General features: G+C 33.0%; 1 long non-coding RNA gene across 1 annotated transcript; it reads right to left on the reverse strand.

Moving 5' to 3' along the window:
* Window positions 1-830: 830 nt before the first annotated feature.
* On the reverse strand, window positions 831-2,336 carry LOC150030194 (uncharacterized). The gene is made up of 2 exons (XR_016527129.1): window positions 2,099-2,336; window positions 831-1,267 (listed from the first exon to the last, which is right to left on the reverse strand). It is a non-coding gene; the product is annotated as an uncharacterized LOC150030194 (long non-coding RNA).
* Between the last annotated feature and the right edge of the window lie 23,194 nt (window positions 2,337-25,530).

Raw genomic sequence — 25,530 nt, forward strand, 5'->3', positions numbered from 1 at the left:
ACATGTTTGGCGATGGTTTCACTAGTTCATGTTGTTTACGAAATATTCTTTAGAACTCTGTTAGAGACCGATGTTTCAATTTTGGTGAAATATGGTTACCTTTTGTATTTATTCAAAAAACCTATTTTAAATAAACTCACTCACCGGGCATCCAAACTTACTATTTTCTTTTTTATGGGTATGATTAACTTGGGGCAGTTATGACACCCATAGTTTCCTTCTAAGCTAAAGTATCCTTGAAAAATGAGTAAGCTTCAGTTCCTTTTAAGGAGATGTTGCTCGTATTTGGATGTCTTTCATGCAATTCGTATGGGCAAGCCAACTCAAAGGTAACGAGTCTGGACAAGGTTTCCCTTTTTGCATGAAGTTAAAAAGTGAAAAGAAAAATGAAAAGACAAAAAAAGAGTAAAATAGTTTGGTTAAAAGAGTAAAAATTCCATTTGATTAATAGATGTTTGCAAGTGACATTAAATCCCTACTATCATATAGTCATTTTAATCCTTAGTTATACACTTTTAAATGCGACTTAATTTTCAGACTAATAATGTTAACTTTGAACCGTTAATGCCATGTTCGGAACTTATTTCGGAGTACTCAATATCCTTTTTGTTATGTTTAAAATAACTTGACACATACATCTCTAAATAAATGTTTGAAAATGATTTTATAAGACCAACGACGTAATCTTAACTATTTAAAAATTACACGTGCCCAAAAAGTAATGAAAAACAAAACATTTAGTTACCCCAACAAAAAATACCATATCAAATCCCTTTAGTCTAATTCAACTTTCCACTTTATCTTTTACAATTCAGAACTAAGATCAAGGCAATCCAAAAAAGATATATAGTTCCATTCAATATTCAACTGAACAAGAAAAGAAAAAGTCACAAATTTGATCAAACAACATATATGAAACCGATATTACATACTACTAACATATGTGTTGATTACATTAATTCCTAAATGATAATGTAAAGTAAACCCTAAATCACAATGAAGTTGTTGGATGTCCTTATTCTTTCTTTTCATTGTAATTAACAGGGATTGACGCGATTGAAGGGGTCACAGTTTTCCGGCGGCGGATTATCCCTTGCTTCACCGAGGCAACTGTCGTAGCGTGGCGGCCGTTCGCAATTGACCACTGAAGCCGAGTTGGCATTCGGTGTCCTCATAGTTTCAAATCTCAGCTCGGCTAGAATTCGACTCACGTGCGATTCCATTAGAAACTCCGTATCGATATCTCTAATGAGGTCTTTCCCAGGGTCTAGGGCATGCAACATTTGTTAGTGAGTTTGAAGATGATTTTTGATAAAATGTACTAAACATCTTTTTTAATTAATTTTAGAATTTTCAAAAGGATGTCTGATCATATAACTATATAATAATTGCCAAATTAGGGAGGGAAAAAATTAACAAAATGGTTTCAGAGTTTGTGATCTTGAACACCCTAAATAATTTTAATGAAACATATCAATCCTAATTTATTAATTAATATTGTATTAATTTCGATAAAAATACCCTTTTAGTTTATGTACTTTGATGTTTATTCAATTTTACTCGCGATACTTTTAATAATCTTAAATTTATTTTTTCAAAATTAATCTGAATGGAAATTGGCTAAATAAAAAAAATATTTTTTTATACAAGAATATATAATATGTGAATATATTTTCAAAATTTAGAATGAAAATGTTAATAAATAAAAAATTTTCTTTAAAAAAATCAACCAGTAGTATGTTCTAAATTTAAGATTTCTTGAAAATACATTGGACCATTTCTAAAATACAACGACTAAAATTCAACAAACTTCAAATAAATTACAAGACCAAAATGATATTTTCACTGCTGATAAATGAAAATGTTACATTAGCTACTTATCTTAAAATTCTATATAAAAACCGTTGATATCAACTGGGAATCAACTGGGATTTCAAAATTCTATTTCATGGGTTATAACAAATATCAAATTCTATTTAAATTATCCCTCTATATCCCAAGTATAAATAATCAGACCAATTTTTTTCTTTTTAAAAGACGTATATTTCAAATAATTATAAACTCTTCCTATCTTCCCAAAGAATTACTTCAAACTCACCGGAAGTTAGGTTGAAAACTGGTTTGGAAGCTGTAAAAGCATCACAACCAGCCGGGATAAGCAGCAAAATCACGACGGCTATGGTGGCGGGTATCATAAATGTCGTGGTGGCCATCATCGTGGCTAGGTTTTGATGTTGGTATCGGCCACGACGTGAAAGGAAAAGATGATCGGGAAGGAGGAAGAATTGGGGCCTCTTTGTTATGAGGATGAGCTTAATTTATAATACTATCCATACGGTTCATACGTCTGTTTTACCTAACTTGTTTAATGTTTTGATTTGGTGTTTTTTACTATTTCTCGTTGAATATGATCTTCTATTTTAAGGGGGTTTTAAAATAATTTGTTTAATGTTTTGATTTGGTGTCATTTTAAATTCTCGTTGGAACAATACTTCTACCCACTAATCATTATTACTGTGGCTCTACATTTTAAGGGGGTTTTAAAATAATACCAATGTACATTTCTAAAACTAAAAAAATTAGAATTTTTTTAAATATAAAAAAAGCCAAAATATTTATAAAATATGATAAAATTTTAGAACTATTAATGATAGACACGGATAGATATTGATAGACTTTTATTAGTGCTATCAATGATATAGAAGTCTATCTGTGTCTATCAGCGTTTATCATTGATAATTCGAAAATTTTGTTATATCTTGTAAATATTTTCAATGGTTTTACCATTTAAAATAATTTTCCAAAAAATTATGCCTTGTTTTTTAGTTTAGATTTTAAAATTTATATTCTTTTCTCTAAATTTCATACCATGGTACTCACATTTTGTAAAACAATATATTGGAATTCTTAATTAAATTCTAAAAGTTAAAACAAGATTTTAAAAACTCTTTTTTTTTTTTAATGGTTTGAAAATTTGGCTTTATTTTATAAAATATTAATAGAAAATAAAATATATTAAAAAGAAACTTAAGATGGGTGTAGTATTTATAAGTTTAGTTTTTAGAAAACCAAAAATCAAATTTATCAAAAAAAGGACCATATTTCATCCATATTAATTTTTGTTTTTAGAATTTGGATATGATGTCAAATGATTGGGTATAGAAGATGAAACCATGTTAAGGAACAAGTTGTCAGAAAAATAAAATATAATTTTAAGATATCAAAGTAGTTATGTAATGAGACGTAAATATTCTATAATTTTTTGGCTAAAAATAAATAGAGTATACAATTTCACATATTAATTTTGTATGGGACTTAAACCTTAAAATTGGCCTTTCAAATTAAAATCAATAATTATGAAATCGACAAAAAAAAAAAAAAAAAAAATCAGAAAAGCATAAACTATAAAGAAATTAACGTAATGGATTTACATAATTTACTAACATCGTGTTTACTACATTCACGAGCAGTGGAAAATACAACAAAACACAAATTTCAGAGACGTTTATAGACTTAAATTTCAAAAATAAAAAATAAAAAATAAAATATTATCAAACGGGCCTAAAAAATTTCCTTCTCCAACTTTTTTTTTTTTTGGGAAATTAAAGAATCTCTTAAGATCAATAACTATACTTCCAAACTTGTCCTGTTTTGTACTATTAAAACAAATCATCTCTCTCACAAGTCACACATAATCATCACTCTTAAATGGTGTGAAAATAGAAAGTCTTTGAGATTCTAAGCCTCTAATATTTTAATCAATATAACATATATTTTAGTCAAATTTGATTGGCATTTGTTTCAATTGAGTATTGTTATCAAATATATAAAATGATGGAAATTACCAAGTGTGGGCACATATATATAATTTTTTTTCGTATTACTAGTTTCTAAAATATATATTTAATATCAACATGAACATAGCTCAATTGACATCAAATATGAACTATATTAACTTTTAGGTTAGAGATTTAATCCTCTATCTCACATATTGAAAATAACAAGTAGATCACAATCAAATAGAAATTACATAACTATTGAGTATAAAATGGCAATTCAGATGACAATCTCAAACTACTTAGTATCAAATGGAAATTACATAAAAATCATCTAACAAATGAGTTACTTAGATACTGATAGATATTTCTTAACATCTATCATTATTTATCATAGATAAACATTGAGATTTTACTATATTTATAAATATTTATAATAATTTTATCATTTAAAATAATAACTTACCAAATGAAATTTAGATGTTGAAAGCTTTAAAGAATAAATTAATACCGTTATGGTAATATCAAAACACCCATTTGCAAGTTCGGACTTTTCCTTATTTGTATAATAAATTAGTAATGTAAATTTTAAAAGTAATAATTAATTTCTTGATAACAACATATAATTTAAAATTATAAACATTTTTCATGCATAAAATAATAAAAAAATTACAACTATGAATATCAAAATACCTCACCTAACATGGAGAAAAAAAAAACATGAACACACGCAACATCCAAAAATGTTTAACCTACTTGCCCATTTAAATGAAGTTTAAATAATAAGAAATTAATCTCTTGATATAAAGTCTTGGATTCAAATTTTTTTCCTTCCTTCTTAATATAAATATATCTTACAAGTAGCACTATAATTTAACTTACAATACATGTTCTCATTTTTTAAAGAATGAATACTATATAATTTAAATACTATGTAATTTACATTTCAAACAATTATGAGAATATAATATATCAATAAAAATTATTTAGGTTTCATTTCGTAATCATTTCGTTTTTTTCTTATTTTTAAGAATTAGCCTAATTTTATTTCTTATAATGATTTGCATATTTCTTAAGTATAATGGTTGAATTCTTAGCCAAATTACAAAAATAAAAACAAGATATATATTTTTTTAATTTTTAAAATTTGGCTTGATTTTTTAAACCATTGGTAAAAAGTAGACAACAGAAAATGAAATTTGAAAGTGGAAATAATATTTATAGGCTTAATTTTTAAAAACGAAAAATAAAAAATAAAATGATTACTAAACGAAGCCTTAAAGTTTGTATATGATATATTTACAAACTTCTCTTAATGCAATACACAAGTTAGTTTTTATATAATTAAGTTCAACAGGACACAAGCTCAAGATGTATACTCCAAATGGGAATTAGAAACTTGAATTTAACCAAGATTTATTTAGTAGAAAATTCATTTTTATTTTTTTGTCCAACTAGCTTAGTTTTTAGCCGTATTGTTAAAGATTAAATTATACAAACTTTATCTAAACTTTAGGTATAGTTTCAATTATACCCTTAAAATTTGAAATTTTTCATTTTTACTCTTGCTTTTTAAAATTTGTTGAAAATATATGCTTTATTTTTTAGTTAACCCCATTTAGCACTGCAAGGTTATTCTACTGATCTCTTATGGCTCTATTTTGATTCCTTTGTCTTCTTCACCGATTTGATCTAATTCTTCTTCTAAAAGTTCTCTCTATATCTAGGTTAAATAGGAGTTCTGGTAGTGTACCTTCACTCATATATTGTTTGTCACGCTTTTAGTTTAAGTGTGCAATACACCTTCGATCGAGTATCTGTGAAAATCAAACACAATTCAAACAATAGTTAGTTAACAAAATCCCTGGAAACAGTGCCAAAATTTTGTTGTGTTGAATGATGAATAATGAAGAATAAAGTGCTCTATTTACAATAAGTTTCCCAATATCAAGCCCAATTGCAAATTTAATAAAAGTTTCTGGGTAAGAACTAAGGTCGAACGACTTTGTACTAATTAATTATTGAATTTAATAAGATGGATACAGGTGCAAGTTTATCAAATTAGTGTGTTGAAGTATGTGTTTATATAGCTAAAATAATGAATTAATTACAAGCTAAAGGGGGAATGGAGGAATGTGAATGTGAAGAGGTGTTATGGGGTGAATGTGACAAGGATGGTGATGCGCAGAAAGTGTGAATGGTGGAGATGATGCATGGAATGAAATGTACACAACACAGAAGAAAGCAGTGTGCGGTGAAGAGTAGGAATTCAGTTGAGAAGGTTTACTAATATCCTCGTAAGAAATGCATAAGTATTCGTTCATGTCCTTAACTTATAGAATGAAAATCTCGCTCCTCAGTGTTTTAAGTGACATAAATCCTATCTCAGGACGCACGCTTTTAGTTAATTTGGATAAAATGTAAACTTTATTTCTAAAGCTACTTCTTTTCTTGTTTAACAAGTTACACAACCACTTACTCTTTTGAGTAGTTAGATATTTCTACTTAAATTGATTGATTAGATGGATTTAAGTATAAATTAAGCATGCATCAAACCATATGAGCTTCAACTTATACATAAATCATGAGAATATTAGCTCATTCTTAACCCATTAAGAATTTAGTTACTCATGGTGAAAAGAGATGAGAGCATGAATGGATAAGAAGTAGAATCCATGATTTATATTGAAATATAGAGTCTTTCAATCTCAATATTCAAATACAAATTCAATCCCCTTTGTGAGCATTACATCTTTGGCAAGGTAACTAGGCAAGGTTTCCCTAAAAGACAACATACTACCAAGGAGATACTTGAATATGTGCATTCTGACCTACGGGGCCAGCACACTCTCATTCACTAAGTGGAGCAAGGTATTTCCATTCTTTTGTTCATGATTATTCAAGAAAGAGTTGGGTTTATTTTCTAAAAACTAAAGATGAAGTTTTTGGGAGGTTTAAATAATGGAAAACCCTGATTGAAAAACAAACCTCTAAACACATTAAACACTTGAGAATTGACAATGACTTAGAGTTTTATGGAGAAAAGTTTAACTTGTTTTGCAGAGAAAAATGGAATTGTGAGGCATAAAACATCAACAAAATGGAGTTGCTGAAAGACTCAACAAAACAATGCTTGAAAGAGTGAAATGCCAGCTGTCAAATGCCCTTTTGCCTGAGAAATATTGGGTAGTGGTAGTGTCCTACACAGTCTACACCCAAATAAATGTCCACATTGGCCTATTGATCTGAAAACGCCAAAAGAAAGATGGACAAGAAAGCCTCCCAAGTTGGAACACTTGAAGATATTTGGGAGTGTAGGGTATGTGCATCAAAGCCAAGGTAAACTGAAACCCAGGACTATCAAGTGCATGTTTTTAGATTTTACACCTGGAGTGAAAGGATACAGGTTATGGCATCCTACTGAGAATAGGTGCATCAATAATAGGGATGTTGTGTTTAGAGAAAATGAGATATTCATGCTATCTGAGCAACAACCTACACCTATACTTAAGACCAGTAGTACAAGGTTTGAGGTGGAACCTCAAAATGAATAGGGAACTTCTACCTCTTTTTAGAACCTAGAAGCTGAAGGGGAAGACACTATTGAGACAAGTGAAATTGTGTCTAGTGAACAAGAAGAGACACAAGAAGACCTACAAAATAATTCCTTAGCAAGGGACAGGATAAGAAGAATCGTTGTTCCCCCTGCAAGGTATTTAGAATCTGAGTATGCTAGTGTTGCTCTGAGTGCTGCTATTTCACTAAGCAATAATGAACCCACTAGTTTTGAAGAAGCCACTAACAACCCTGATGCTAGACAATGGATAGAGGCCATGAATGATGAAATGAGGTCTCTTAATGTAAACGATACCTGGAAATTAGTACCTTTACCTAAAGGGTACAAACCTATTTCATGTAAGTAGATATACAAGATTAAAGAAGAAATTTCAGGGGTACAAAAGTCTAGATTCAAGGCAAGACTTGTTGCAAAGGGGTTCACATAAAAGGAAGGGATAGACTATACAGAGGCTTTTTCTCCTATTATAAAACATACATCCATTAGGCTACTCCTCTCCCTAGTTGTTCAAAAGGATTTGGAGTTAGACCAATTGGATGTGAAGACAATATTCCTACATGGTTTGTTAAATGAAACTATCTATATGAAACAACCCCAAGAGTATGTGAAGAAAGGAGAAGAAGACTTAGTATGTTTACTAAACAAATTAATCTATGGGCTCAAGCAGTCACCTAGGTGTTGGTATGATAAATTTGATGAGCTAATCTCTAAAATGGGATATAAGAGAAGCTCCTATGACTGGTGTGTGTATACCAACACTAAAAGCTTTAAAGGACCAGTGTATCTACTCCTATATGTAGATGACATGTTGTTAACTGGAAGCTCCAAGGAAGTGTTAGGACAAGTCAAGAAAGAGTAAGAGTTTGACATGAAAGACCTAGGGGAATCTAGGAGTATTCTTGGTATTGAAATCAATAGAGATAGAAAAGATAGAGTTTATGTAAGTCAAGTTGATTACTGTGAGAAAGTACTACAGATGTTTAAAATTGATGGTGCTAAGCCTATTGTCACTTCCCTTGCACCTCATTTTAAACTCTCAACTGCTAATAGTCCTAAGAGCATAGATGAGGATCACATTAACCATATGAAGGCAGTTCCCTACTCCCAGGCAGTGGAATCATTGATATATCTATTGACTTCTACAAGACCAGACTTGTCCTATGCTACAAGCTTGGTCAATAGATACATGTCCAACCCTGGTAAACGTCATCGGGAAGTAATTAAATGGATACTAAGGTATCTTTGTTCATCTAAGGAAGCTCGAATCCTATACAAACAAAATGCCCCTCTAATGATGAAATGTATAGTTATGTGGATGCTGATTATGCAGGGGATCTAGATAAGAGACACCAATTATCTGGATATGTTTTCCTATAGGGAAACAATCTAATTAGTTGGAAAGCAAGGCTACAATCTGTTGTGGCCCTATCCACAGCAAAAGTTGAGTTTATAGCTCTGTCCGAGACTGTCAAAGAAAGTTTATGGCTATAGGGATTATTAACGATTTCGGCATTACACAAGCTAAAGTGAGAATATATTGTGACAATTAGATCACTATCTATTTGTCTAAAAATCAACAGTTTCAACTAAACACATCGACATTATGTACCACTTTATTAGACAAGAAATTGAGAAAGGGGAAGTTGAGGTAGTAAAAATACGCACCTCAGATAATGCGGCTGATATGTTGACCAAGACAGTTCCTCAAAGCAAGCTTGGTCATTGCTTGGACCTCCTTGGATTCAAGTTACCTGAAATGGGTTAGCTCAAAATAAGCACTACAAGCAAAAAGAGAAATGTTCACTGGATGATTACAAAGGTGGAGATAGTAACAGAAAGTACTGAGATAAAAAAAGTAGTAGTAGTCAGCTTATCATTAACTCTTCTTTCAGTTTTGTTTATTGTAACCACCAGCTCACTATGAGCTTCTTCCGTTAAAAATAAGAACCTGTATAAAAGGGGAAAGAATGAGAAAGTAAGAGAGAGTTCATTCATTCTGTATAAGAAAATTCAAAGAAGAAGCAATAAAAGATGATGTAGGACCTTGGCCGAACCACTTAATTTCTTGTGTTCTTTCTTCCTCAACGATTGTCCAACGCTTCTTAGTATCATCTACACGATCGTCTAGTTCCTCTTAGTATCGTCTCAACAATCATCTAGTGCTTCTTAGTATCCTCTACACTATTGAACTATTGTCTAGTTCTTCTGAGCATCATCTACACGATTGAGCTCACATGCAGGTAAACGATTGAAGATTTGAAGCTCAAGGATATTATCTTCCTTGAGTCTTGAAGTGAAGTAGCCCGTTTATGCTGAATAGGTTGGTCCCGCAAAACAAGAGAATTATAGTTAATTTAGACCACATCAAGTTAATGCATTTTCTTGTAAATTTCTCTAAAAAAATAAAGAGCTACAATAACTAGTATTTCTACAAGTTATCAGTTTGGCTGGCCAACACACAAGAACAACTTTCCTAATTTTGGGAAAAATAAAGAAAAGTAGGTTGCATCTAAAAATAACTTACCCTCTTATTTAGGTTAGTCATTGGTCAAGTGAGAAGATTACGGATAATCACTAATCTAATGCACAAAATACAATACGTATAACTCATATAGGTTAATGGGAAATTAATCCAAGAAATCTAGAAAAATTTCGAGATGTGAATTGATTAAGCAAGTTTGTTGGCTTTAGCATTCTATCACAAGAAAATATATAACATTATACCTTAATCCAAGCATGATCACATCCATATAATTCAATACTTTGGGAAGCATTTATTTTGTGTCATTTCATTTTTATTTAATATTAACAAATTACTCTTGGTTACAATTTGAAATGCTGATGAAATCTGATTCTAATCTCTATGAAGACAATATTTATATTTAGCACCTGATGCTTAACTATGTACACTTGCACAACTAAAGTGATCGAAATCTCGAAATTTCGGTCATATTTCGAGTCACGATAATGGAGAATTTTGATTTTCTCTCAATTTCTTGAAATTTCAACATTCCCAACAAAATTTCTGTATTTTCATTGAAATGACCAATTTTTTTAGCAATTACCTAGCTCATTGAAAGTTTTTTTCTCTTACCATACAAATTTTATTTTCAAGAAACTACATAATTATTTTAACTTGATTCAAATCTTTTTTCCATTAAATTTTTACATTATTCCACTTCAAAATTGAATTGATATGAGTTTTGTTTCTTCTATCATCCAAAGTTTTCTTTCCAAGAAATCAAAATTGAGAAAAATAATATATGTTTATTTTTAACATCATTCGAACATTGTCAGTTTCACATAATTACACTTAAAAATTGAATTAATGAAGTTTTGGTTTCTTTTACCATCTAAAGCTTTAATTTCCAAGAAATCAAAATTGAGAAAAATAACATATATTTATTATTTTTTAACTTCATTAAGATCTTTTCTAATGAATTTTCACTTCAGTCTTGAATTGATGAGTTTTATTTCTCTAGTTACCATCCAAAACTTTCATGTCCAAGAAAAAGAATTTGAAAAAATAAAATAAAAATCCACGATTTATTCTATAAATATCTCACCAATTCACTTCTGGCACACCCATTCTCGAGCCTCAAGTTCTCTAGTATTTCTTTCATTTTCTCTCCAGTTCTATCTACTTGTAAGTTTTTTTTTCTTCTTTCATTTCCATTATGTTGTGTTATGGTTAATGTTATGCTTTTTGTATCTCTTATACTGAATGTTATGATTTTTATATCCTTATTATGTTATGTTATGTTATGTAAGTTGAATGTTATGATTTTTCATTTTTGTATTCACTCCATTTTATAGTAAACAATTTACCATTATTTTGTATGCAAATATTTCTTGTCCTTTAATCCTGTTATTAGTTACCAACATTTTCTATTATTTTGAAATTATTTTTTTCATTTCTTTTTTATATTTATGCTCTCGCATTGATATTTACACATATTTTAAGGTATACATTTAAACATTGTCTTACTTTATAGAAATGATTAAGTTTAAATACTACTTTGGTCTTCGTACTTTCATAAATGGTTCCTGAAATTTTAAAAAAATCATTTTGGTGCTTACATTTTGAAGGGTTCAATTTGGTCTTGGGTGTTAGTGTGCCGTTAGTAAAGTAACAGAGTTATGAGTTTACATTTTTTATGAGATCATTAGCCGTCATGTGTCATTTTAAATTCCAAATAAATCGGATAGATCGCGTCGGGTCAAATTAAATCCCAACTACTTTTTCGTTGAAGTTTTCTTTTTCCTTTCTTTTTTCTTTTTTATTTTTTCAATCCCAATCTTCTGTGTGGTGGATTTTGTCTTCAACACCTATTTGGGCCTTGTGGGTTTTTTTTTATTTTCCAATTTTTGTAGGTTTACTTTTTTCGTGGATTTTTCAATCGATCATCTTGCTCACTTATACATCATATTTATTTTCTCCAATCCCATTTTTTTTTATTCAATCGCAATCTTCAATTTTGAAAATTTTGTGTTTTCTTAGTAGATACATAAATTAAAATCTCTCATCCATGCATTTGTTTCTTAGAGATAGTGTCTTCTATCTCTGTGTTCATCTTCTTCTCTTTTCTCTTTTCGCTTTACTGTGTAATCTGAGCATTGCAAGCATTTGGCATGGCAAAGTGATTGGATCCGATTTTCAGCCATCCTTTCTGTTTCGTTTCCCTTCGCTGGTTTTTTTAAACAATCTTCATTTCATTTCACATCGTGATTCCGTTCTTCAATTTTGAAATTTTTGTGTTTTGTTATAAGTTTTTCTGGTCAATTCATGGAATGAGTCTATGGTTTCTAAATATTGTTTCCAAATGTAGGTTCTATATAAAACATGTTAAGGAATTGCTTTGTAGATGGTCACTTTCTTTCTCGTTCATCAGCCAATTTTATTGATGGGTGTCTATTGGCAATGGGATAAACACTATACTTTTAGGATCAATTATTCCTCTGGTATAAATCTAATAGGAATTTAGTCAATTAAGAATAATAATAATAAATCAGTAAGGAAACAAGCAATTTTTTAACGTGAGAAAACCTCCTCAATGTGAGGTAAAAATCATGGACCGAAGTAAAAAATCTCCACTATAATCAACAATGGGTACAAACAATTTCTCCCTAGTCACAACTAGGCATACACAATATATATCTCAAGAATAACAATCTCAGCAACAAACGACAATTAGAAACGTTTCACTTGAAGTGGCAACAAATTACCTACTGTATCTGACAGTAGGTAGCTTCAAACAAAATCTCCATCCTCTAGGTTGAAGACCCTTGTGTCAAGAATACGCTGTCAAAATTGAAAAACGTTGCTAGTCGGAATGAGTTTATTTTCTGTATTTTCTTCTCACTACTGTCAAAACAATCCCTTGGTCTCTGTGTTGTTTTTCCCAACATAATCCGCTACTGAAAAAGGTTTTTAATAAACCTACTTTTGGCCCTAATGGGCCTCAATTGTGGGCTTTCACTAATTTGTGAAATAACCCAACAAATCTCCCCCTATTTCACGATGTCGAGGAACTTGTCATTCCCACAACGAAATGACAAAACTCAAACTTCTCTCTTGATAGATTATTTTTCAATATATTAGATCCATTATGATTAGTATGTATCTTTTCAAGATCAAACAATTAATCATTCAAAGCATCTCTCATCCAATGATACCTCACATCCATATGCTTTTGTTATGGAATGAAATACAGCATTCTTACCGAGATGAATAGCACTTTAATTATCTCAATATATCACATATCGTTGATGTTTGAAGACAAGCTCATGTATGAAGTACTTCATCTACAACATCTCTTTACAAGCCTCTGTTGCTACAATATACTTTGTTTCATTTGTAGAAAGTGCAACACATTTCTGCATCCTTGATTGCCAAGACACTATAACAATTGCAAATATCATCAAATAACTAGAAATAGATTTCGATTGTCTAGATCTCCTACCCTATTTGAATGAGTGTAACCAACAAATATTGGTTTTCATTTCCAAATGTGGGCTTCAAACTAGAAGTACCTTACAAATATCTCATAATACACTTGACTTTCTTTGAATGTTGTTTTCCTAGATTGGACATAAAACGACTAATAACACCTGAAGGAATTCTTATTCAAGAGTACCTACGAGCGGAAGCGGATCTTTCCAATTCATTATGACAGAATTACCACATATACATTCAAACATACTAATATACATTCATAATGCTCAAGAGATCAAGAAATCATACCAGTTGAAGATTTCTTCTTCACAGCGAGTCTAAAACCCAACCGTGTACCTCGAACAATCACCACTCGAACGGAGATGACACCACCACTTAGAGCCTTCAGTATTTTTGGAGTGAGAATCCAAAGTGTGGGCTTTGTTCGAATTTAGTAGAGGGGAGGATGAAGAGAGACGTACAAAACGATCAAGCAAGTGGAAGATGAGGTCGTCTATCGCATAGACAAGATGCTTGATCGTTTAAGTGAAGTATACGATCGTGTAGGAAAAAGTAAGCGATCGTGTAGGAAATGGGTGAGCGATCGTCTAAACGATTTGTAGGAAAAACTAAGCGATCGTCTATACGACCGTTTAGTAAATATTGAGAGCTAAACGATCGTTTAGGAAAAGGTAAACGGTCGTTTAGTAAATAGCGCGCGAAGGTATAATCGGTAAACGATCGCTTAGCAATATGTATAGGTAAGTGATTGTGCAGGCACTATCGTATAGGTACTGATTTTCTAAGCAATGACACACTCTTTAATACAATGTCCGCGCATTTCATGCTTAACACACCGTGAGCTATTTATGCATCTCAAAGTGATCTTTTAACACACTCATCTGTTATTAAAACAGAAGAGACGTCGTCCCATTTCCCTTTTAGCCGTCTAATGAATGGGATCTCATCATATTCATAACATATTAATTAATATCATATATTAATTATAATATTTTTCCTCCACTAGATATAAATCATATTTATATCCAATTTCCTCCAAATTAATGTATCACCTACATAAAATTAATTATATCATATATAATTAACTAGTTCAATTATATCATATATAATCGAACTCCCTCTTGTCAATTTGAACATTTCAAACTGATCCAAAACTTGACTCTCAACTTGTATCCAAGCTACCAAGGGAATCTTATGGACCTAAGGCTCAAAGCTCCATCAATACGTGAATAGCCGACTAAACTCTTTACTCACGATATCCACCATCCATTAACTGCCAGGCATTCCACTAGAGACCGACAGTTGGACTCTTCTTACCATAGATATATTTATATGTCCATTGGATATAACCAATCATCAGTACGATGACCCTTCACAGATGCTCGTAATTACAGCGAGCCAATTTACCATTTTTCCTCTGTAATTACATCTTTCTCCTTAAGTACCACTAATCCCTTTAATGAACAATATAACATAGTCCTCTTATGTGTGAACACCTCTCAGGCCGTGAGAAGGTGTGTGGCGCCACATCGTTCAAGCTCCGAGATTAGCCCTTAAGAGAGCAATCTATCTACTTACCTCTACTTTGGTGAAGGAGTGAACTCCATCTTATGAAGCTGAGTTCCCAGCTCTTAAATCAGACGAATCCCCAAAATGGTAAGTTTGAGTCATCGCCTTGGCCACTCGTACCATTGCAAATCAAAGGACCGCCCTCAATGGCAGGAGTTCCAACCTCACTAAGGCTTAAGGTCATGTTACCTATGGTTATCCTAGTGAAGTGAAGTCTCAGTCATAAATGGAGTTATATGACAAGACATTAACACTTCGAGGTCAGGTCTTATACAAACTCTTGCTTTAGGATGCCCCCAGTCGCATGTCCACTACACGAATAATCAGAATTAGACCATCTAGTCACAACATTTGTAACAATTCCACAAAGCAGGTCGCATCCGTAGTGTTACCAGGATAAGGGTTCTCTCTTATATCCATATACTAAAGACTATTTTGATTGTCACTTAAGACATGATCCACTTGTATGTCACTACATGCATACTTAAGTTACATAAAGACAACCAGGGATATTAAGTTTATTGGTTTGTGGTAAAAATTTTAAAAAAATCTAAATGTGCAAATTCAAGAAGTGAAGTAAATATCATATACATTATACATCACAAATGTTCGTACAAAGTTGTTTACAAACTACAGGACACGAGACTTTAGGGCACAAACCCCAACAACATGAGCAACATAAGCAATATCAGGCCTAATACATACCATGAAATATATCAAGCTCCCAACTACTGAAGCATATGGTATCTTGCTCATATCTTCCTTATTTTTTTATCTATAGAAGGATTTTGTTTGCTACTCAGTTTGAAATTACAAGATAAAGGAAAACGGACCAATTTTCCTTTACTTGTGTTGATACGCTTAAGCACCTTCTCTAAATATTGCTCCTTAGACATATATAACTTCTTGGAAGCTCTATCTGAAACTATTCAAATTCTAAGAATTTTCTTTGATGGCTCAAAATCCTTTATGGTAAAGGATTTGTTTAACTGTTTCTTCAACCTTTCAATCCTCGAAACATTCCTACCAACAATGAAAATGTCATAAACATAAAGAAATAATATAATAAAATCACCATAAATTTTTTTTTTTTTTTAACAAAAATGCTATGATCAGAAGTAATCTTTTTGTAGCCTTTCTCCCACACAATTTACTCAAACTTCTTACACTACTGCCTCGACTCCTATTTCAACCTATAAAGACTTTTCTTCACTTTATACACCAGATGCTCTTTTCCTTTTTGCTCAAAATCATCTGGTTTTTCCATATAGATTTCTTAATCTAAATCACCATGAAGAAATACAGTTTAAAATCCATCTGCTCAACCTCTAAATCAAGACTAGCTGTCGAACCCAAAACTACATGTATAGAAGACATATTGACAATTGGAGCAAGAATTTCACCAAAGTTGGCACCTTTCTTTTGACTGAACCCTTTGATAATCAATCTCGCTTTGTAACTTGACTTTGAGGTATGATTTTCCTATTTAAATCTAAACCCATTTATTTTTCAGTGTAGTTGTCACACCCCCTCCCGAGCTTACCTCCCAAGCCCGGAAGTAGGCGTGAGGATGACAGATACCACCCTTTTGTGATACTTACTATACACTCTTACCTGTTTTGTAAACTTATAGCCCAGAAAATATTTTAGCAACTCTTTGACTTAACTTATATAATTATAAACCAATGTGAAATTTACATAAGACCTCCCATTTGAAATAGCAAAAGAAAAGGACAGGGGCGGAGAATACCACTCTCTCAATAACAAGAAGAAAGTTGCAATGAATTCCCTTTTGCAGTTAAGTTAAGGCTTACCCAAACTTAGCAAAGGTACGCTCGCTTCCTGTCTTGTTCTCTGCTGCGAACTGGGATCGCTTTCTTAGTTTAACAACTTCATACTCTTATTTACAAAACCTCATAATAACAACTTAAGTCTGGAAGTGTAGCTGTAGTGTGGCAGACCTTGACCTCAGCAGCACCCTGGAACTCTTTATCCTTCACCGGGGAACAAAAACATAAAATAAAATGAGCTTCAAGAAGCATAGTGAGTGGTAAATAATTTACAGGGTCTCGTACAATCGTAAAAGAAAAGGATCAATAGCAACTAATCAATATCGCGAGGTTACTATTTGAAACCTCGGGCTTGCACATATCCATTCCCTACCATACCAACACACACGATAGATAGTTAAACGTATCCTCTTGTTACTATGTGCATATAAATCCCCCTCTTATGGGCTCAGAAACTAAACTCGTCGATCTTCTGATCATCCTATACGAGTTTCTCTCACAGACTCAGATGCTAGGCTCAATGACCCCCTGACCATCCCATGCCACATATTCTCATCATCATTCAAGTTACACATAAATCTATAACTATAAAAATTCACAAGAAACCTTAAGCGAATACTACCCACAATTGACTAGTAGAGATTTCCCCTTTTGCAAGTCTCTTGGTTTTGTGGTTTTTTTTTGGAATCTCGGGCCGACACTAGCCCAATGTTAGCTTAAAAACTCATGTTTAGGGCTAGAATAATCTTAGAATACCTTCTTGGCCCTACTTAGCTTACGAACTCCAACTAATATGAAACTAGGCCTTTGAACACTTTTGTATAGTATCGTAGGGTAGGGCTATCCTAGGGAAGTTGGGCACATGGCAGCACTTTAGGACACCTGAATTTCTCTGATCAATGCATAGACATCAAGTTGGGCACATGGACATCAATTCATGTATAGGTCTTCCCCTCAATGCATAACTTATCCCCTAGAAACCCTAATTCTCTCAAACTCTCTCATTTTGAGTCTTCTTTAAGGGAATTTGAGTTGTGAGATGAAGCGAAACCTTTCCAGGGTATTTATAGGCTTTTAAGTGTGTCCTCGTCAATTACATTATGCCCTTAATTCACGATGCTTAGTGTGCATGGGAAACCTATGTGTCAACATCTTGCAAAGCCCAATGTGACACCCTTGACACCTTCTACTTGCATGCAAAGCTCAGGTGTGCACACCATGCATAAGCCAATGCATAGCTACCCTTAAGGTGTAATTCCAACCCTTTTCATGTCCTTTCATACGTCTACCTCATTCTTGGCTCGGCCAAGACTTCATTTGGTTGAACCACGTAACCCACTTTGTTGTCAATATGACCTTGCTCTCGAAGTTATTCAAGTCAATGCATAGTACCTCGGGTTGGGTGCATGGTTGCCTCACCAAAAACCTTATATGCATCCAACAACACCTCTTATGCGCCACATGGTGTTTTAACACATGGTTCTTTAGGTTCGGATGTATGGTTCCCTAACTATGCTACCAACTTGTCTCCCAATAGCATAGCTTCCTTCTTTGCTCATAGCAAGGGTATGCGTCCAACTAGGTTTTCTTCCTTAGGTATGCATCCAACTAGGGCAATTTAGGTTTCCTTAGTGTAACTCTTTTCCAAGGAATTGTCTCGTGCTTCCATCTTGCTCTACATAGACCCAAAATGGAATCCACAAAGTCCACTTATGCTCCAACTCTTGCCCTATGTGTCCAACTCTTTCTTACTTCATTTTTCTTTGGTTTTCATCTACTTCTCAAAGTACAACTATCTTCTTTGAGTTCAAGGCATAGCCGTGTGTCCTCTTTGCCTCTCTTCACTTTAAAGTATGCATCCACATGGCCATCTATGCACCCACTTTACCATCTATGCGCCTATCTCTCCAATATTTAGGGTTTTCTCCATTTGTAGTGCCCTATGTTGTCCAACACTTACCCAAATTCTCTCCCTTGAATACCCTATGCACCCACCAATCTCAATCTATTTGTCCAACCCTAAATTCCTGTCTTGGTGGTATATAGTTCAACACATGATTTTATCAACACTTAGCCAATTCTTCTCTATACTTTCACTTTGTTCCTCATCTCAAAGCATGACTCCTCATGCTCACAACTTAGCTCTTATGCTTCTAGCATAGCTTCTTATATCATAGTCTATTTTTTCTCATAGTATAGTTTTCAACATTCCTTATGCATCTAAAATTGTCCAAAGCCTCCCCTAGGGTGCACCTACCATGCGTCCAACATGGTGCCTCCACGGTTTTCTCAACTATGCCATGAGTTGTACTTCCTTAGCCATTCCATGACTTCACCTACTACACTATGACTTGGTCAACCATTCTATCAACTATGCTATGGCTTTTTACCTATGCTATGTCCTACTTTCCCAACTATTCTATGAGTTGAACTTAGCCAACATTCCTTATTCTTTCTATGCTATGAATTATACTCTCATTCTTATAGCATAGTTTAGATATTTAGCCAAATTTTTTACACAAATCTACTATGCCTCCAACACTTAGAAATTTTTTTTCCTCCAAGGCATAGTTTAGGTACTTAGCCAAACTTTTTCCTTCTAAGGCTTCAAGTCCAAGTTCATCTCTTGACCTTAAGAATCTTGTGATGGCTTATGTGTTACAAATGCATCCCCCTTAAAAAATTTCGTCCTCAAAATTTCTCCATACCTACTCTTGGTTACAGTTTCATAATAACCTTTTTCGTAAAACTTTCATAACCACTATTCACACACCACCGCACTTCCCCTGCTACACTCTGTTATAAACTTTCTTAACTTGTCCATAATTAGACATTAAATTCTCTAATTCCTTCCACCGTATGATTGATCCAGACTTCGATAACAGCTGGATTTGCAGTTCATTCGGAGATGGTAGTATCTAAAGCTTCCAACTATTGTACTTGTACCTTTCTCCGTCTCCAACAAAACTTCTCTTAGCCTTTTAGCTAGTCGTTGAACAAAAATATCTGAATTGTTTTTTAACCTCAAACCCTAGTTGAGAATATATTAACTCGTTCTTACCTTCCTCAGCGGATCTTTCAGTAGTGTTGTGAGTTTTAGCTCAAGTTACTTGCTAGGTCTACCACTTCTGTTGTTCCTCTAGTCTAACTTTGACTAATTCCAAGGTTTTTCCTTAAACCTAGGAACTCTACTTTCTACCTCATAATCCTAAATTTTTCCTGAATCCTTTAAACTTTTGTCAAAGTTTTCAAGTTTCCCAAAACCCAAACCTTAGGTTCCTTGAACATATATCTAACCTCTGACATAATCTCCAAGTCTTTCTAGAACCTACATTAACTCTATCCTTAGGTTTCCCAGAACCTTTGTTCTGATACCAACTTGTCATACCCCCTCCCGAGCTTACCTCCCAAGCCCGAAATGAGGCGTAAGGATGACAGATACCACCTTTTCGTGATACCTACTATCTACTCTTACCTGTTTTGCTTAGTAAAGTTATAACCTAAGAAATATTTTAACAACTCTTTTGCTTAACTTATATTACTATAAACCAATGTGAATTTTACACAAATCTTAGTTTAACAACTTCCGACTCTTAATTACATAACCTTATAATAAGAACTTAAGTTCGGAAGTGTAGTTGTAGTATGACAGACTTTGATCTTAGTAGTACCTTAGAACTCCTCATCTTTCGCTACTCGAGAAGAAAAAATAGCTCAAAAGGATTTAGTTAAGAATTAGTTTTTAGGTTAATTTGAATTGTTCAAATTAATAAGAGAGAATTTAATTATATATGATATACTTAAATTGATTCAATGATATGTGATATAATTGTTATAATGTATTTGATACATTATAGTTTATTTGAAGGAAATAAATATTTGAATAAGATTCAAATATTTTTCCTCTATGAACGTGATTCATAGTTGTTAAATTTAATATAAATATGATTTATATTAAATACCATAAAATAGAGAAAATGAACTATAGTTTATATTATATATGATACAATATTAAAACTATAGGTTATGTGTTTTATTTGATATAATATATATTTTAATATAAATAAGATATGATAAGTTTGCTATCATATTTATTTATATTATTTTTTTTATTATTTTGAATAATAATTCCTATTTTCTCTCCAACCACCTTAGTGGGTGGTCAATTGGTTTTTTGTGGCGAATGGTATAAATAAGAAAATAGTTTTCTTTTCTTCCTCAAGAAAACACTACACGATTGGTCGATTGACTATACGATTGAAGAACAAAAATGTTCTGTGTTCTCAATCATCTTCCCCCTCTAAACTCAAACAAACCTTCCAAACCAAAATAGTCAGAGCCCACCACTCCCGGACTCTCACCCTGAGAATACCGAAGACTCCCTGCGATAGTGTCTGTTTTGGTTCGTGAATTTTTTTAAGAAAGTCTTCAAGGGTTGTTGTGTTCGAGTTCATGACCATTTGAGGGATTTACAAGAAGAAAAGTTATTGAAAGGTACTATCTCTTAAACTCCTTTTCTTTATAAAAAAAAACATGTTGTAATTTGTTTAAGAATGCATATCTTGTATGTTTACTATAAATTAGTTTTTCTATCAAAATAGAATTTGGATGATCCACTTCCGCTCAAGGATCTTTCTAAAATGAGTTCCTTCACAATGGTACTTGAATAAATAATTAAACTCTTTAGTTAAATTACTCAACATCTATTAACTATCGGACACTCTAATAAAGACGAACAACTGCACTCTTTGTACTACAGATATATTTCCATGTCTATTGGATATAATCAGTAGAGATATCCAATTTTCCCACGCGGGACCCCGCTCCGAACGAGTGGGGATTCCCCGATTAGGCGGGGAATGGAGGGAGGGAGTGGAGGAAAAAAAATTCCCATGAGCTAAATGGAGACGGGGATGGGGAATGTATTCCCCGACCCCAACCCCGCCCCCGCCATGTTCCCTGTCCCTACTTCGATTAGCTTTTACATATTTATTTAGTACAGATATCTAATGTTATCTAATGTTATGTTATTATTGTTATTATATAAATATTTCATTTAAATTTCAAATTTGATTATTTATTGGGAAAGATAATGAATATCTTTAAATTGAATATTTAAATTTAGATTGTATATGTGAATAATTTCATTTATATTTATTTCTTTTTACTAAAAAAAATAATTAGCTTTTTTAGGCCAAAATTTGAGTAATTTTTCTTTAAATTCAAATTTTCATATAAAACTAATCGTAATAAACAATTTAGTGATGAAGTTAATTATTTAATTAAAATTTACTCACATTAGTAATTTAAATTAATTGATTTTTTTACCAAAAAAGGCAACGGAGAAAAATTTCCTGCGAGGAACCCGATCCCTGTAAATTCATCGTGGGGAATCCCCGCCCCAATCCCTGTGGAAAATTTCACGGGGATGGGGAATGAAATGGAAAGCAGGGATGGGGAATGGCCTCCCCGGTCCCGCCCTGCCCCGTGGACATCTTTAATAACCAGTCAATAGTGTAATGACCCTTCACAAATTGCCTGAAGTACAGCTAAGCGAAAATTACCGTTTTGCCCCTATAGTTACTTCTAACTCCTTAAGTATCACCGATCCCTCTAATGAACAATAAGTCATAGTTCAACTATGATCAGACCAATAGAGGGTATGGCACCACATTGTTTAAGCCCCGTAATCAACCCTTAAGAGAGCAATTTATCTACTTATCCAGACGTTAAGGAATGAGTGAATTCCGTCTTGTGTAGCTGTATTCCCAACTCCCCAATCAGACGAATCCCCAAAATGGTAGGCTTATTGAGTTGGCAATTTGGCCACTCTCACCCATACAAATCAAAGAACCACCTTCATAAATAGGAGTTCACAACTCACTCAAGATTCAGGTCATATCACCTATGGCTATTCTGGTGAAATGTAAGTCTCTATTATGAACGGTGTTATATAATGAGACTAGTCATTTCATGGTCCGATCTTATAGAAACCCTCTATATAGAATAGCCTTGCTTACATGTCTCTGCATGAATGATCAGGATCAGATCATTGTAGCACTTTACAACAATTGTAACATCTACGAAATGAGTCATATTCGTAATGTCATCAGGGTAAGGTACCTAACCTTATCCATTTATTACAGACCATTTAGGTTATCACTTAAACATGATCCACCTGTATGTCTCTACATACATGTTTAAGCTACAAAAGATAACCTTGGATGTTAGTTGAGTGGTTTGTGGGTTAATGCTACTAAATGTCAAACTAAACATCTCATATTTTATTAAATAAATAAAATGTTTGTACATTACAATTACAAACTACATGACCCATGAGATTTAGGGCTACATGCGATGAAATAATAACGATTATGAGATTTAACGCTCAATTTTATCTAGTCAAACCCAAGTGCAAATTCGACCAGAGTTCCTGGTGAGTCCAGAGTCCAACGCAGGGATTGCTTGTAAGCGCGCGATGAAACTAAAAATATGATCTTAGTGCAAGTTAAAATATTCGAGGGGTTGATTGAATAAGCTAACTTAAACCTAAATATGCAATGGAAATTATGTTTAAATGAAGCAGTATGAGTTGGATAACAGTTATGCGATAATAGGGTTGAGAAGGATTCTTACTAACTCTTTCTAAACAACTAGATGGACTATGCGATCAAGCTATACACTCAATGTTACGACCAGCATTTCTCAGTGTTCTTTGCCACATTATCTTATCTCTAAGATGCATGCGATAAGTGTAATATGCAGAGAATATACTTATTTCTAAAGAACCTTTTCTCTTATTTTATGAGATCCTAATCTAAATTCTTTCTAACTCAGATTAACTTTACTTAGAACAATTTCTCAATTGATTCAAGCAACAAATATATAAGCATGCATAAAACAAGTTGATCGTATGACTCCTTCAGTTATTTAGTCGTGTTAGCTACATTCTTCTCAACCCATGAGGTGATTTAGTTATGCATGATCTTAATGAAAAAGACAGACAAGATATATAACAAACATGTATTCATACTGCGAATCTGAATTTGTCAATACAAGAAATATAATACAAATAAACAAAATAAAGAGAAAGGATTAGAGAGTCAAGTTGTGGTTCGTAATGTCTTGCTTCCTCTGGCTCATTTTACAACTGCTTCACTTAGGCGATTGAACACTATTATCTTCTTCTCTCCCTAGAATTCTAAGCTCTCACTAAGGAATTTCTATGGAAAAGGTAAGGGTTTCTAGCTGAATTTCTTATCGGGATATTCTTCTCGTCTCCCACGATGTATCTTCTACATGGCATTTGCATGGGTAAGCGTTCGCAAGCACTTCTTTTCTCTAACTCATGATTGTGTTGATGGGGCGCATTAAATTCTATACCTTGTCGTGCCGTCTGTAACATGTTAGGGGTTCATTGAATCTTCAACAAAGTTTTCCTGTCAGCCATTAACGCAACTTGTGACGTGACACCCACCGCCCATGTCATGTCATGCCTCAATGCTTGTAGCTTATGCGATCATTTATCCTTTTCTCCTCTGAAAATTCTTGCTTGATCGCATCAATGGGTATGCAACATGCGATCGCACGTTCATTAGACTACCGAAAGATATTCTGCATAGAAGTAGCGAAATTTGTTCGAAATTTAAATATGTTATGTGTTAAAACTATGTGATTGCATGCTTCATTTTTTTGTATAGATTTATTGGTAGAAATTATCTAAATTTCATGCATTTGTATTATTATTTTAAATGAAAGAGATACAATAACTTGTATTTCTACAAGTTATCAGGCACCAACCCCAACACTTTCGGGTTGTAATGGAAACATATTCCCTTTGTAACCTTAGCTTTCTTGTCCTTTTGAGCAGCAGCTGATGTGTTAGCTTTCCCTTTTCCGCCTTTCTCTTTATATGGATGGTCATTTGACCTAGCTGAAAGCACGAACAGCCTGTTATGGATTTTATATTTCTAATCCATTTTTATAACAACTTATAAAACTATAGACAGGCTTTTCATCCATAACATACATCAAGCATTTCAAGATTTAATATAACACTTTATATTAAACACTTGAAACCCTAAACATGTATACTATATATTATAACTTTTTATAACATACTTTTAATGTGTGCTACATGCTTCCTATGGTCGAATTTTAAATCTACATGACATACTACATGCATATACAAGATTTATTTAATTATAACATATATTCATATTGCATAAATAATTATACACACTAATGTGGACCATTTTTGGCATTCTAAGCAAGCAAACTGTTGGAAATGTCCTAAAACTCGCAGCTCGTAAATCATGGAAACATATTCTATTTATCAATAAAAGTATTGTTGAAGTTGTTATTCAATAAAAGTGTTATTGAAATCGCATGATATAATAAAAATCCAATAAACAAATCTATGGCTATAGTATGAATACTGTAACTTTGTGTAGAGACATAAAATAGGATCAAGTTTTAGTTTATAGCCAAAAAGGTCTATAAGTATATGGATGAGATTGGGGTACCTCGTCCTGGGGACACTATGGATGCGACCTACTTTGTATAATGATACAAACGACGTGATCCTGAAATCGCTCATGTGGAGACATGCGAGTAGGGGCATTCTATGCAAAAGAGTTTTGCATAAGACTGGACCACAAAATAGTCACCTTTTCTTTATAACGACCGTTTATTGTTAAAATTGACTATTTCAATTTGATGATCTACGGTAACTCGATATTAATACTAAGCTAACTATGAACTTCTATTTATTCGGGATTATCCTTTGATCTGCATAGGTGAGAGTAGTTCGACAGCACTACTAAACAAACCTCCCATTTTAGGGATAAGACCAGATAGATT

This window comes from Benincasa hispida, unplaced genomic scaffold, assembly GCF_027475165.1.
Source record: "Benincasa hispida cultivar pf3 unplaced genomic scaffold, pf3_genome.v1.1 HicScf467, whole genome shotgun sequence".
In the NCBI taxonomy this organism is placed as follows: domain Eukaryota; kingdom Viridiplantae; phylum Streptophyta; class Magnoliopsida; order Cucurbitales; family Cucurbitaceae; genus Benincasa; species Benincasa hispida.